Genomic DNA, 12740 nt, shown 5'->3' with positions numbered 1-12740 from the left:
CTTTTTCAGGAGAGGAGATTTTTATCGTGGGGAGGTCGGGGGAAGAAGGTTACGTGAGAGGATATTTCCATGGGGGAAGGGAATTTGTCTAGAAGGGGGTGCCGGATTTCCCACCATTATTTAAAAAATGATCAGAAATTAAATAAAAAAAAAAGGATTTTTTCAACTGAAAGTAAGGAAAAAAATTAAATCTTAAAACAAACATAAATTATTTCGTATATGAGGGGGTTTGCCCCCTCGTCAATACCTCGCTTTTTGTGCTGAATTTTTTAGTACTTTCAAAAGAGCTATTTATTCTAATTAAACACTTTGTGATTCAGGTCATTCTTAAAGAATTGGAACAAAATTCGAACTTTAGCGTAAAGAGCGAGGTATCGACGAGGGGGGCAAACTCCTTCATATAAGTAATAATTTCTGTTCGTTTCAAGTTTCAATGTTGTTCCTTACTTTCAGTTGAAAAAGCTTGTTTTTTTTATTTAATACTAATCAAAACTGTGATTGCTATGAGCGCTTCGAGGTGAACTTGAGAAGTGGCGTCCTTTGAGGAAGTTATTGCCTAGTAAACGACTAAATTCTTGCTTAGTAAACATTTGCACTAAATCCTGATTAATGGATAATTCTTGGTTCGGTCTGTTTAGACAGGCTTATTTTGGCTGAGAAACTTCATTCTAGCTAAGCTATCTATTATGGGTATTCTTATAATATTTATAGTACCATAATATTTGTAGGCATGAATATATAATGAGTTGGAGGTAATGGGCTTGAGATCGCATGTGCAGGATTTGGACTCTTGTCGATAAAAGAGCATCACCAAGTATGGAAAACCATGTTGTGACAAAGATGGGCCCTTGATTGCTTCATGCCTCCATTCGTACTGGAAGTCCCAGAACTTCTTGCTCTTCAGTTCCAATCCAGCTTACGCGCTTTGTGTAGGCTTGAGAAGATGTGTAAGTCCCCATCTTGCACTGGTTCTGGGACCATTGCTTTTCTTGAGGCCATAAGAATTTCAATGATTTAAAGAATGTGAGAATTGAAAGTTGAAACGTTACAACGTAAAAAGAAACAACTATCGTATTGATATTTTGACTGACAAATTCAGATGCTTCAACCTGGACTTCCTGGATGGCTCTTCCGCAAATACATAGCTGTATAAACCAAATTTCCAGATATTTTGTCCTTTGGCCTTGACTTAATAGTTAATAATTTACAAATTCTCATATTAGCCATTATTTTTGACGTGATGGCTACGTTATAGCGCAAGACCAAATGTTTTCTGGGTTTCATAGGGGAATTAGAAGTTGAAGTTCAACTAACCCTTCAGGTTATTGAAGCATTTCTCGACTTTCGATTTTCAGCAAAATTTTGGAAAAACTTGCAAATAGTCAATTACAAAAATATTTATTTGATTGCAAGATTTTACACATTTATCCTTGTTAATTCCTAGTCTAAGCGAATTGGTCTTCTTATAGTACAGGAATAGTAAGGTTTGACCAGGAACAAATTGATAAAGTAATGCTTTCTTCACTATCCAGACCAGAAAAAATCGCTGAACAACATACACAAAATCGCCATCTCTAACTCGGTACGAAATTTGTTTTTTTCGCCGGTTTTGTTAATTAATTTTTTATTTTTTTGGAAAAAAGTGAAATATCAAGAAAATGTTGTTTTATACGTCTTTCTGTATTATATTTGAAAGCTGAAATGATATCTGATGTTAGTTTATCCGAAATGTAAAAAAAAAATCAGAAATACTCTCTTTTTGAACAAAAATGAACAAATTTTAACGTTTTAGGTAAGAAAAAAAGAAAAAAACAAGCGTTCGATAGAAGTTTCTAGATCAGTTTTGAGTTGACAAACTAGGTTTTTTTAGATCTTTCAAGATCTTTTTAATACCCTTCCTCCTGCACCTTCCTCAAAAACCTTGCTCTTCACATGCATTCTGTATCGAAACCCCTTCACCTTCAACAACATAAGAAGCGATGGGATAAAAATTATTTGTAATAAAACGTAAGAAAATTGCACATCTGATTGTTCAAAGGAACAAAAATCACAGGGAAAGTTAAATCACAGGCTTAAAGCTTATCCTCAGAAAATTCTTCATCTGGACACATCGCGTTGTTGCGCGAAATTCTTCTACATATTCGACAAGCTATGGTGCATTCCCAGCCGTTTTTTTGGCAGGAGCATCTCTCATTGTTCCAGCCATCAGATCGGCATGAACACTTCACTGTCTTTAGACGATGAGGAGGAGCAGCTGGGAGATCTGTCATTTTTGGCTCTAAAATTTCGTTGCCTTGAAGATTCCATCCCCAGCTTAGGGGGTCAACCGTGTTCCCTAGCCAAATCTGATCTTGGCTGTAGACTCGGAACGAATGATACTTAGCTGCCATCATAATCGGTGGCAGCTCTTGTGGGTGTACGAATGAGGTGGTAGCATTGACTTTCCTCTGGAAAACTTGGTTCCTGGCAGTGTCAAGACTTGGCAGATCCTGGCAGTTGTAGAGTATCAGCAAAGCTTTCTCTTCAGCCGCAGCTATCTCATCATGAGAAGCAGATCTTTTGGTAAACAGGGTACTGGCGTCTCTGAAACTCGAGCTGGATAACAATAGCTGAGGAGCTTTTCCTTTTCCGATGCCATAAAGGTGCGATGTTGTGTCGCAACCCAGTATGCCGTGACAGAACGGCATCGGCTGGCAAACTTCTGATCCTAGCTTCTCTTTTATCTGACTAACATCCCAAGCTTTCAGTTCCGAATTTCGCTTCTGGCAAGAAGTAAACTCGATTTGAACTCGTGTCTACATGACAGATGAGGAGGACGAGAACATCCGTATCATCAGCAACCACAATGGTGTCGCTATGGAGTGCAGTTTCCGTAGCCTTCTTCACTATGTCTAGATCAGCATCTCGTTCAGAGTGGTATACATCGCAACCGCTGGCTACCAGAGCGTTCCCAAGAATCTTCAGAAGACGCGATTTGTTCTCCTTGCATGAAAGAAACTCCTCTTTCTTCATGCAAAGATTCATGTCTTCGGTAAATAACACTTAGTCGCCGACCGATGCAGCTCGACGCAAATGGGTTGCATCTTTGATTAACACGCCACCGCGTTATCCGTCGAAGACAACAACTGCACAAGGATACTTTTTTTCGATGTAATGAATGTACGAAGACATGGTAACCTTGTATGTGGAATCAACCTTCCACGGGATCCGATGGAGAAGGGTGCCCCCGTCTAAGACGAAGCTGGTAATTCCCACTGGTCTTGGGTACTGAGCATTAAACCCATATGACTGATAGACTGCTTTTGCTAGCTCGGGCTTGTTGGTCTTTCGCATGAATCCGTTTCTTTCCAAAAGAGCAGGTGGAATGGTACAGAGCTCAAGCTTGAAATAATCTTCCTTGAGACTAGACCTCTGGGCAACGATAATGAACCTCTGAAAAAGTAACGCCGGGTCGATATGCGCCACCTCAGAAGAGCCCGACTTTTTTGTGGTCATCAGAGTCACTTGGTCTTTCTTTTTAAAGACGTGTTCCTTCAAGGTCTTTTCTGACATCTTGTCTAAGATTTTCTTCCCAGCTGATCCGGCTTCGTCATCATTCACGCCTGGAGATGAATTTACTCCATTTGCAACGTTTCTCAGTTTTACATTGCCTTTGAATAGGGATGACACTTTGAAGAAATCTACCAGCTTCGCGGTATCTTCAAGTCACGATGCTGCTCGCTTGTAGAGTAGCCGATATTCGTCAGGTTCTGCATCAACAGGTTGACCTCAAGACACGCCGGCCTCGATAGGACCCAAATCGCTCTCTGTTCTTCAGTCATGTCAACACCACCAGTGAGTCCTCCCGATGTCTTTAGGTTTCGCATGTGCTCTTGTTCAATAACTAAGTCTGCTGAGAAGCCGGCCCAGCGCCGAAATGACCTTCTAATTGTGTGCCCTTGCTCACTGAACACCTGAAACATTTTTTGGGTGACGAATTGGAAGTTTAGTCATCTCTTGGATGTACAACCAGACAGATTTCACGTAAAGGTTGTGCCCAGATGCGGCTAGGTAGGGAAGCATTTCTGCTGTAACCTGCAAATGCAGGTCCCACAGGTCCAGTCTCTCGGCACGTATAAACTTGAGAAGCTTTTCAACCATTTCAAGGTACTGCAGCCAGAGCTTTGCTGTTCGGTGATCTCGTAGGTCTTCAATCTTCTGTTTGATAAGACTTTCCAGTAGTCCCAGCTCTGGTGCTTCCTCAAGGTCTCTGGGAGACATTTTTCCCTCAAGGGTATCGTTGAAGAGTTTCTCAAGGCCGAAAGTATCCACAGTTCCCGCATCTTGTCCTAAAAGATGAGCGTAGAGTGCCGAGCTCACGAGAATGTGAGCTCTAATAGCTCTAGAAATCACTTTCCCAGAGAGTATATGTGGTATCGTTGCCGGTGCGTATACTATTTCCAAGATATCTTTGGGCCCACGGTCTTGCATCAGGTGCCCTATGCATCCGACGAAGCTCATCATCAAGTGAAAGCCTCCGAGTTTGGTGATAACTTTATCCAGCTGATTTGACCCGTCGGACTTGATAATTTTCATTGCCTTCCACCAAAGTGGCTGATCGAATGTGACGACTGGCGTAAATCCGTTTTTCCTCCCCTGACAAGCAATGAAGCACAGGGTTGAGTATAGGCATGACTCATTGCTAGAAAGCAGATCGATCATGGGCAAAAACACAAGGCATACTTGCCTTGTCGCATGGGGTTTCTGCAGCTTCTTCCAGTGAGTGCGACAAAACCGATTGCATAAAACCATTCTAGTTAGGTCTTGGTCTCTTAAAAAACCACGATGACAACCAGAGCTGGTCAAGAAATTCAAATGAATCGGCCACAATAGTCTGTGATATTTTCTCCTACAGAATCTGAGAAAGCACCGCTTCACTTATCCGAAAAGGTTAAATAGGGACTCGACCTTTGAGCCATCTTTTGACCATCTTTTGGAGTCCAAACCGTCGCAGTTTTTCAGTAAAGTAAAAAGTCTGACTGGCAAAAGTTCTCAACCAGTTGACTTCATGAAGGATGAGCCTCTAGAGAAAACCGCGAATGATTTAAATGCCCATTTTGCTTCAATTGTGCAGTCTTACCCCCCTCTTCCACCCGAGGATCCTTCAGTAAAGTTAACTACTTCTTCAGATGATAATTTAATTGCTGATATTTCATCGGCAATTATAATCCGTAAACTCTCTTCGTTAAAAAGAACTTCCATGGCCCCTTTTGACATTCCAGTTGCTCTCATTAAAGCATTTGCTAAAGAATTATCATTTCCCCTTAAGGTAATTCTCAGTAATTTAATAAAAACAGGATATTTTTCAAATAAATAAAAGAAAGTGTTTACTACCCCCAATCCAAAGAAAAGAACAGCTAATGATTTCCCTGATACCCGATGGATCCCAGTTACGTCAGTCTCTAATACGAAAGCTTTGTTGCCGCATGGCTGAAAAAATATCTTTTGAAAGTAACTGATCGAAAGCAATTTGGTAACATCCCTAAGTGTTCGACAGTTCATTACCTCGTTAATTTAATTGATTTCAAAAAAGCATTTGACCTTGTTGATCACAAAATCCTTTTAGAAAAAATGGCGGAAAAAAATATACCCAGCTTTATTATTAAAATCATCAAGAGCTTCTTAACAAATAGAGAGCAACTTGTGACGTATAAAGACCAATTTTCCACTTTTCTGCCAGTTTTTTGTGGAATTCCACAAGGAACTGTGATCGGGCCCGCTGGGCTTCCTCCTCATGATAAATGAAATCGCTGCTAAGCTGGGGGACAGATGGAAATACGTTGACGACTTGTCCTTAACGGAAATTGTATCTAAGGATTCGAAGAGCAATGCTGCTGGTATCATTGACCAAGTTACCTCAGAGGCGGCTGAACTAAACATGGTCGTGAATAAGGACAAAGGCTCGGTCACGACATTTTCTTTTCTTCAGAATACTCTACTGACTTTCGAACCTCCTATCGCTTCCGAGCTAATAAGCCATAAAATAACTTTACTTGGTGTGGTGATTTCTTCTGACCTCTCATGGCGGGAGAATACAAAGACAATTGTATAAAAAGCTAACGGCACAATCCAAATGCTAAAAACACTGAAAAAATATCGAGTTCCTAAGGATAAGCTGAAACTAATATTTCACACTTTCATCCACCCCTTAGTTGAATATACTCGTCCGGTTTGGCACTTTGCCCTTAACCAGGATGAAATTAATAAAATAGAACGAGTTCAGAAGATATCACTACAAATCGTTTCTGGTGGTTCCCCTCTACCTTACTCCTTTTACCTCAAGGACTTTAAACTTGAATCCCTTTCTTCCCGCCGAGGAAAATTATGCCAAAAATTTGGCTCCACCCTCCTTCAACATCCCATCTACCGATCATTCCTTTCCCCACCTTTTGTCCCTATAAGATCTCGTCCCCCCAGGGAAGTGGCTGAGAAAGTCCCGAAACTAACCCCAGTCCACTGTAACACCATGCGTTATAGTAAAAGCTTTGTGCCAAGCTTTGTCAAATATTATAATGATCTCTAGTGTTTTTATTGTTTAGTTTATTTTTATCCTGACGAAGTTTTACCAGATAATTTTATTCTCAATCTCAAGTGTTTTTATCCTTTATTTTATTTATCCTGACGAAGTTTTATTAGACAACTTTATTTTGTTGATGACTAAGAGACATCATATTTGGGCTTTGCCCACGAGAGCTATGTCTTGTTTTTTAATTAAATGAATTTGAATTTGAGCGTCACGGCGTCTAGAGAAACACTCCCTCTTGAGATTCGTGCCACCCTGTTTTTCAGAGGGGGAGTGACAGCTGCTAGAATTGCCATACCGCAGAAAGTGCCTTTTCGTCAATCGTACACATATCGTGATTAACGGACAAGATTAACGGCATTAACGGACAAGAGAAACGCAAAAAAGATGTCATGGTTATCACTTAGTTTTTTTGCCAAAAATAGCGAAATTTTGCTTCTTTTTTTTTACCAAAAATGGATTTTTTTTTCATTTTATTTGACGATTATAAGAAAAACTACCGTCAGAAACGGTTCCAGCTCTCAATTCTGATCCAGATCGTCGTATCAACCACTTATTTCGTGACACTTCATTTTTTCATGAAAAATAAAATTAATGCAACAAAAATAGCGAAAAAAAAAAAAAAAAAATTTAGCAACGGGTTAGAGATGGAGATTTTGGATATGTTGTTCAGCAATTTTTTCTAACTGGAATGGTTTTATGCAATCGTTTTCTCGCACTCGCTGGACGAAGATGCACAAACCCCTTGCGACAAGGCAAGTATGCCTTGTGTTTTTGCCCATGATCGATCTGCTTTCTAGCAATGAGTCATGCCTATACTCAGCCCTGTGCTTCATTGATTGTCAGGGGAAGAAGAATGGATTTAAGCCAGTTGTCACATTCGATCAGCCACTTTGGTGGAAGGCAATAAAGACTATCAAGTCCGACGTGTCAAATGAGCTGGACAACGTTATCATGAAACTCGGAGGCTTTCACTTGATGATGAGCTTCGTCGGATGCATAGGGCACCTGATGCAAGACCGTGGGCCCAAAGATATCTTGGAAATAGTATACGCACCGGCAACGATACCACATATACTCTCTGGGAAAGTGATTTCTAGAGCTATTAGAGCTCATATTCTCGTGAGCTCGGCACTCTACGCTCATCTTTTAGGACAAGATGCGGGAACTGTGGATACTTTCGGCCTTGAGAAACTCTTCAACGATACCCTTGAGGGAAAAATGTCTCCCAGAGACCTTGAGGAAGCACCAGAGCTGGGACTACTGGAAAGTCTTATCAAACAGAAGATTGAAGACCTACGAGATCACCGAACAGCAAAGCTCTGGCTGCAGTACCTTGAAATAGTTGAAAAGATTCTCAAGTTTATACGTGCCGAGAGACTGGGCCTATGGGCCCTGCATTTGCAGGTTGCAGCAGAAATGCTTTCCTACCTGGCCACATCTGGGCGCAACCTTTACGTGAAATCTGTCTGGTTGTACATCCAAGAGATGACTAAACTTCCCAGTCGTCACCCAAAAATGTTCCAGATGTTCAGTGAGCAAGGGCACACGATTAGAAGGTCAGTTCAGCGCTGGGCCGGCTTCTCAGCAGACTTAGTTATTGAACAGGAGCAAATGCGAAGCCTAAAGACATCGGGAGGACTCACTGGTGGTGTTGACATGACTGAAGAACAGAGCGTGATTTGGGTCCTATCGAGGCCGGCGTGTCTTGAGGTCAACCTGTTGATGCAGAACCTGACGAATATCGGCTACTCTACAAGCGAGCAGCATCGTGACTTGAAGATACCGCGAAGCTGGTAGATTTCTTCAAAGTGTCATCCCTATTCAAAGGCAATGTAAAACTGAGAAACGTTGCAAATGGAGTAATTTCATCTTCAGGCGTGAATGATGACGAAGCCGGATCAGCTGGGAAGAAAATCTTAGACAAGATGTCAGAAAAGACCTTGAAGGAACACGTCTTTAAAAAGAAAGACCAAGTGACTCTGATGACCACAAAAAAGTCGGGCTCTTCTGAGGTGGCACTACTTTTTCAGAGGTTCATTATCGTTGCCCAGAGGTCTAGTCTCAAGGAAGATTATTTCAAGCTTGAGCTCTGTACCATTCCTCCTGCTCTTTTCGAAAGAAACGGATTCATGCGAAAGGCCAACAAGCCCGAGCTAGCAAAAGCAGTCTATCAGTCATATGGGTTTAATGCTCAGTACCCAAGACCAGTGGGAATTACCAGCTTCGTCTTAGACGGGGGCACCCGTCTCCATCAGATCCCGTGGAAAGTCGATTCCACATACAAGGCTACCATGTCTTCGTACATTCATTACGTCGAAAAAAAGTATCCCCGTGCAGTTGTCGTCTTCGACGGATACGATGGCGGTCTGTCAATCAAAGATGCAACCCATTTGCGTCGAGCTGGATCTGTCGACCGCGAAGTGTTATTTACCGAAGACATGAATTTTTGCATGAAGAAAGAAGAGTTTCCTTCATGCAAGGAGAACAAATCGCGTCTTCTGAAGATTCTTGGAAACGCTCTGGTAGCCAGCGGTTGCGATGTATACCACTCTGAACGAGATGCTGATCTGTACATAGTGAAGAAGGCTACGGAAACTGCACTCCATAGCGACACCATTGTGGTTGCTGATAACACGGATGTTCTCGTCCTCCTCATCTGTCATGTAGACAGGAGTAAAAATCGAGTTTACTTCTCGCCAGAAGCGAAATTCGGAACTGAAAGCTTGGGATGTTAGTCAGATAAAAAAGAAGCTAGGATCAGAAGTTTGCCAGCCGATGCCGTTCTGTCACGCCATACTGGGTTGCGACACAACATCGCACCTTTAGGGCATCGGAAAAGGAAAAGCTCCTCAGCTATTGTTATCCAGCTCGAGTTTCAGAGACGCCAGTACCCTGTTTACCAAAAGATCTGCTTCTCATGATGAGATAGCTGCGGCTGAAGAGAAAGCTTTGCTGATACTCTACAACTGCCAGGATCTGCCAAGTCTTGACACTGCCAGGAACCAAGTTTTCCAGAGGAAAGTCAATACTACCACCTCATTCGTACACCCACAAGAGCTGCCACCGATTATGATGGCAGCTAAGTATCATTCGTTCCGAGTCTACAGCCAGGTTCAGATTTGGCTAGGGAACACGGTTGACCCCCTAAGCTGGAGATGGAATCTTCAAGGCAACGAAATTTTAGGGCCAAAAACGACAGATTTCCCCGCTGCTCCTTCTCATCTTCTAAAGACAGTGAAGTGTTCTTGCCGAGCTGATGGTTGTGACAGTAAGAGATGCTCCTACAAGAAAATGGCCTGGAATGCACCATAGCTTGTCGAGTATGTAGAGGAGTTTCGTGCAACAACGCGAAGTGTCCAGAAGATGAATTTTCTGAGGATTAGCTTTAAGCCTGTGATTTAATTTTCCCTGTGATTTTTGTTCCTTTGATGAATCAGATGTGCAATTTTCTTACGTTTTATTGCAAATATTTTTTACCACGTCGTTTTTTTTATTGTTGTAGGTGTAGGGATTTTGATCCAGAATGCCAGCGCCAATCAAAGTTTTGGAGGGCGGTTCGGGGGGATGGGGAGTCAAAATATCTTTGATCATCTCAAAAAACCCATCTTGCCAATTCAAGACTTATCTAGATATTTCTATCGAACACTTTTTTTTTTTTTTTCAAACAGTTCGTGGTAACGAACTGTAAGTAAGGAGCGACCCAGCTCAATGGTAACCGAAACTCTAGAAAACGGGTTTTTGATACCAATAGATATATCAAAAGAATCAGATTTCAATGCTGATTTCAAATATATAATTTTCATCAAGTTTACTGCTACCCATCAAAAGTTACGCGAGAAAATTTGGCTGATTTTCAAAAAAAGGGGGAAAGAACCTTTAAAAGTTATAGAACCTTAATGAAAATCACACCATCATATTCAGAGTATCAGAGAACCCTACTGTAGAGTTTTCAAGCTCCTATCTACAAAATGTGGAATTTTTCATTTTTTGCCAGAAGAAAGATTACGGATGCTTGTTTATTTTTTTTTTTTTTCCCCAGGGGTGATCGTATCGACCCAGTAGTCCTAGAATATCGTGGGAGGGCTCATTGGAACGGAAATTAAAAGTTCTAGTGCCCTTTTTAAGTGACCAAAAAAAATGGAGGGCAACTAGGCCCCCTCCCACGCTTATTTTTTTCCCAAAGTCACCCGATCAAAATTTTGAGATAGCCATTTTGTTCAGCATGGTCGAAAATATGATAAATATGTCTTTTAGGATGACTTAATCCCCCGAAGTACCCAGAGGGAGGGCTAAAAGTTATGAACTTTGCCCAATGTTAACATATAGTATTGGTTATTCGGAAGTATATATAAGTTTTCAGGAGGTTTTTTTCTGGTAGTGGGAGGGAAGGGTGGGTCGGGGGTTATGTTGGAGGATCTGTTCATGAAGGAAGTTTTCATGGGGGAAGGGAATTTGCTATGAAGGGGGCGCCGGACTTGCCAGCATTATTTCTTGGTTATTGGGAAGTATACAACCATTTTCAGGAAGGATTTTTTCTGAAGGGGGGGGCTAGAGGAAGGGGTTATTATGGAGAGTTTGTCCGTGGAGGATGTTTCGTTGGGGTAAGGGACATTGCTATGAAAGGGGCGCCGGAGTTCAAAGCATTATTTAAAAAAACGATCAGAAATTAAATAAAAAAAACAATTTTTTTCAACTGAAATGTAAGAAGGAATATTAGAACTTAAAACGAACAGAAATTATAACGTATGTGAGGGGGTTCTCCCCCAAGTCAATACCTCGCTCTTTACGCTACAGTTTTTTTTAGTGATTTCAAAAGAGCTATCTATTCTAATTAAACAGCCTTTTTGATTCAGGGGTTTTTGAATAATAAAAATTTTTAACTTTTAAAGCAATAAGCGTCGTATTGACGACAGGGAGAAGCCCCTCATATACGTAATAACAAATAAGCAAAAAAAAAATAAAATGAAAAAACAACCGATACAGCTCAATAGTAATCGAAACTTTTAAAAACGGAATTTTGATGTCAATAAATGTATCAATAGAATGTGTTTATAATGCTGATTCTAAATATATAAATTTTATTAAGTTTAGTATTACTCATCAAAGGCTACGAGCCTGAGAAAATTTACTCGATTTTTTAAAGAGGGGGAAACATCCCCTACAAGTGAAAGAATTTTAATGAAAATCACACCGTCAGATTCAGCGTATCAGAAAACCCTATTACATAGGTTTCAAGCTCATATCTGCAAAAATCTGCAACTTTGTATTTTTTGCCAGAAGAAAAATATACGAATATAGAATTTAGTTACTTTAGTTAATTTTTAAAGACATAAATTTATAAAAATAAAATTAAAATTTTTATGAAAATAACAGATTCATTAAATAAAAAATTATCATAAATTAAATAAAAAAAAAAAACAAGTTTTTTAAAATGAAATTAATGACCGACATTAAAAATTAAAAAGAAAAAAAATTATTCACTATATTAAAGGGGCTGTCCCCTCTAAAACGCCACGCTCTTTACGCTAAAGTTTGAATCTGTCTCACAACTTTATTTTCTAAAACAATAAAAAAAATTTGCGTAAAGAGCGAGGCATTGAGGAGGGGACAGCCCTTTTCATATACGGAATAAATTCTGTTCGTTTTAAGTTTTAATGTCGCTCCTTATTTCAGTTTAAAAAACTTTTTTTTTTTATATTTAATTTCTTACCTAAAACGTTAAAATTTGTTCATTTTTGTTCAAAAAGAGAGTATTTCTGATTTTTTTTTTACATTTCAGAGAAACTAACATCTGACATCGTTTCAGCTTTTAAATCTGATACAGAAAGACATATCAAACACCAGTTTCGTGATATTTCACTTTTTTCCAAAAAAATAAAAAATAAATAAGTAAAAACGGCGAAAAAAACAAATTTCGCAACGAGTTAGAGATGGCGATTTTGGGTATGTTGTTCAGCGATTTTTTCTGGTCTGGATAGTGAAGAAAGCATTACTTTATCAATTTGTTCCTGGTCAAACCTTACTATTCCTGTACTATAAGAAGACCAATTCGCTTAGACTAGGAATTAACAAGGATATAGAGGTGATGCTAGATAACGAGGCTAATTGACCAAGTGGATAGGTTCATTAACGTGGGTAGCATCACTACCAAAGATATTGGATACAGTTGAATGCA

General features: G+C 40.1%; 1 protein-coding gene across 2 annotated transcripts in view; it reads right to left on the bottom strand.

The window, feature by feature from the left end:
- The window catches only part of Reps (RALBP1 associated Eps domain containing), a 101331-nt gene that overhangs the window by 22859 nt on the left and 65732 nt on the right, over nt 1–12740 (bottom strand). The gene's annotated exons all lie outside the window — the stretch shown is intronic.

This window comes from Artemia sp. Qi Xiang Cuo, chromosome 6, assembly GCF_049724085.1.
Source record: "Artemia sp. Qi Xiang Cuo chromosome 6, ASM4972408v1, whole genome shotgun sequence".
Lineage (NCBI taxonomy): Eukaryota > Metazoa > Arthropoda > Branchiopoda > Anostraca > Artemiidae > Artemia > Artemia sp. Qi Xiang Cuo.
Note: the sequence above shows the minus strand (reverse complement) of the source record. Positions and strands in the feature narration are given on the sequence as shown.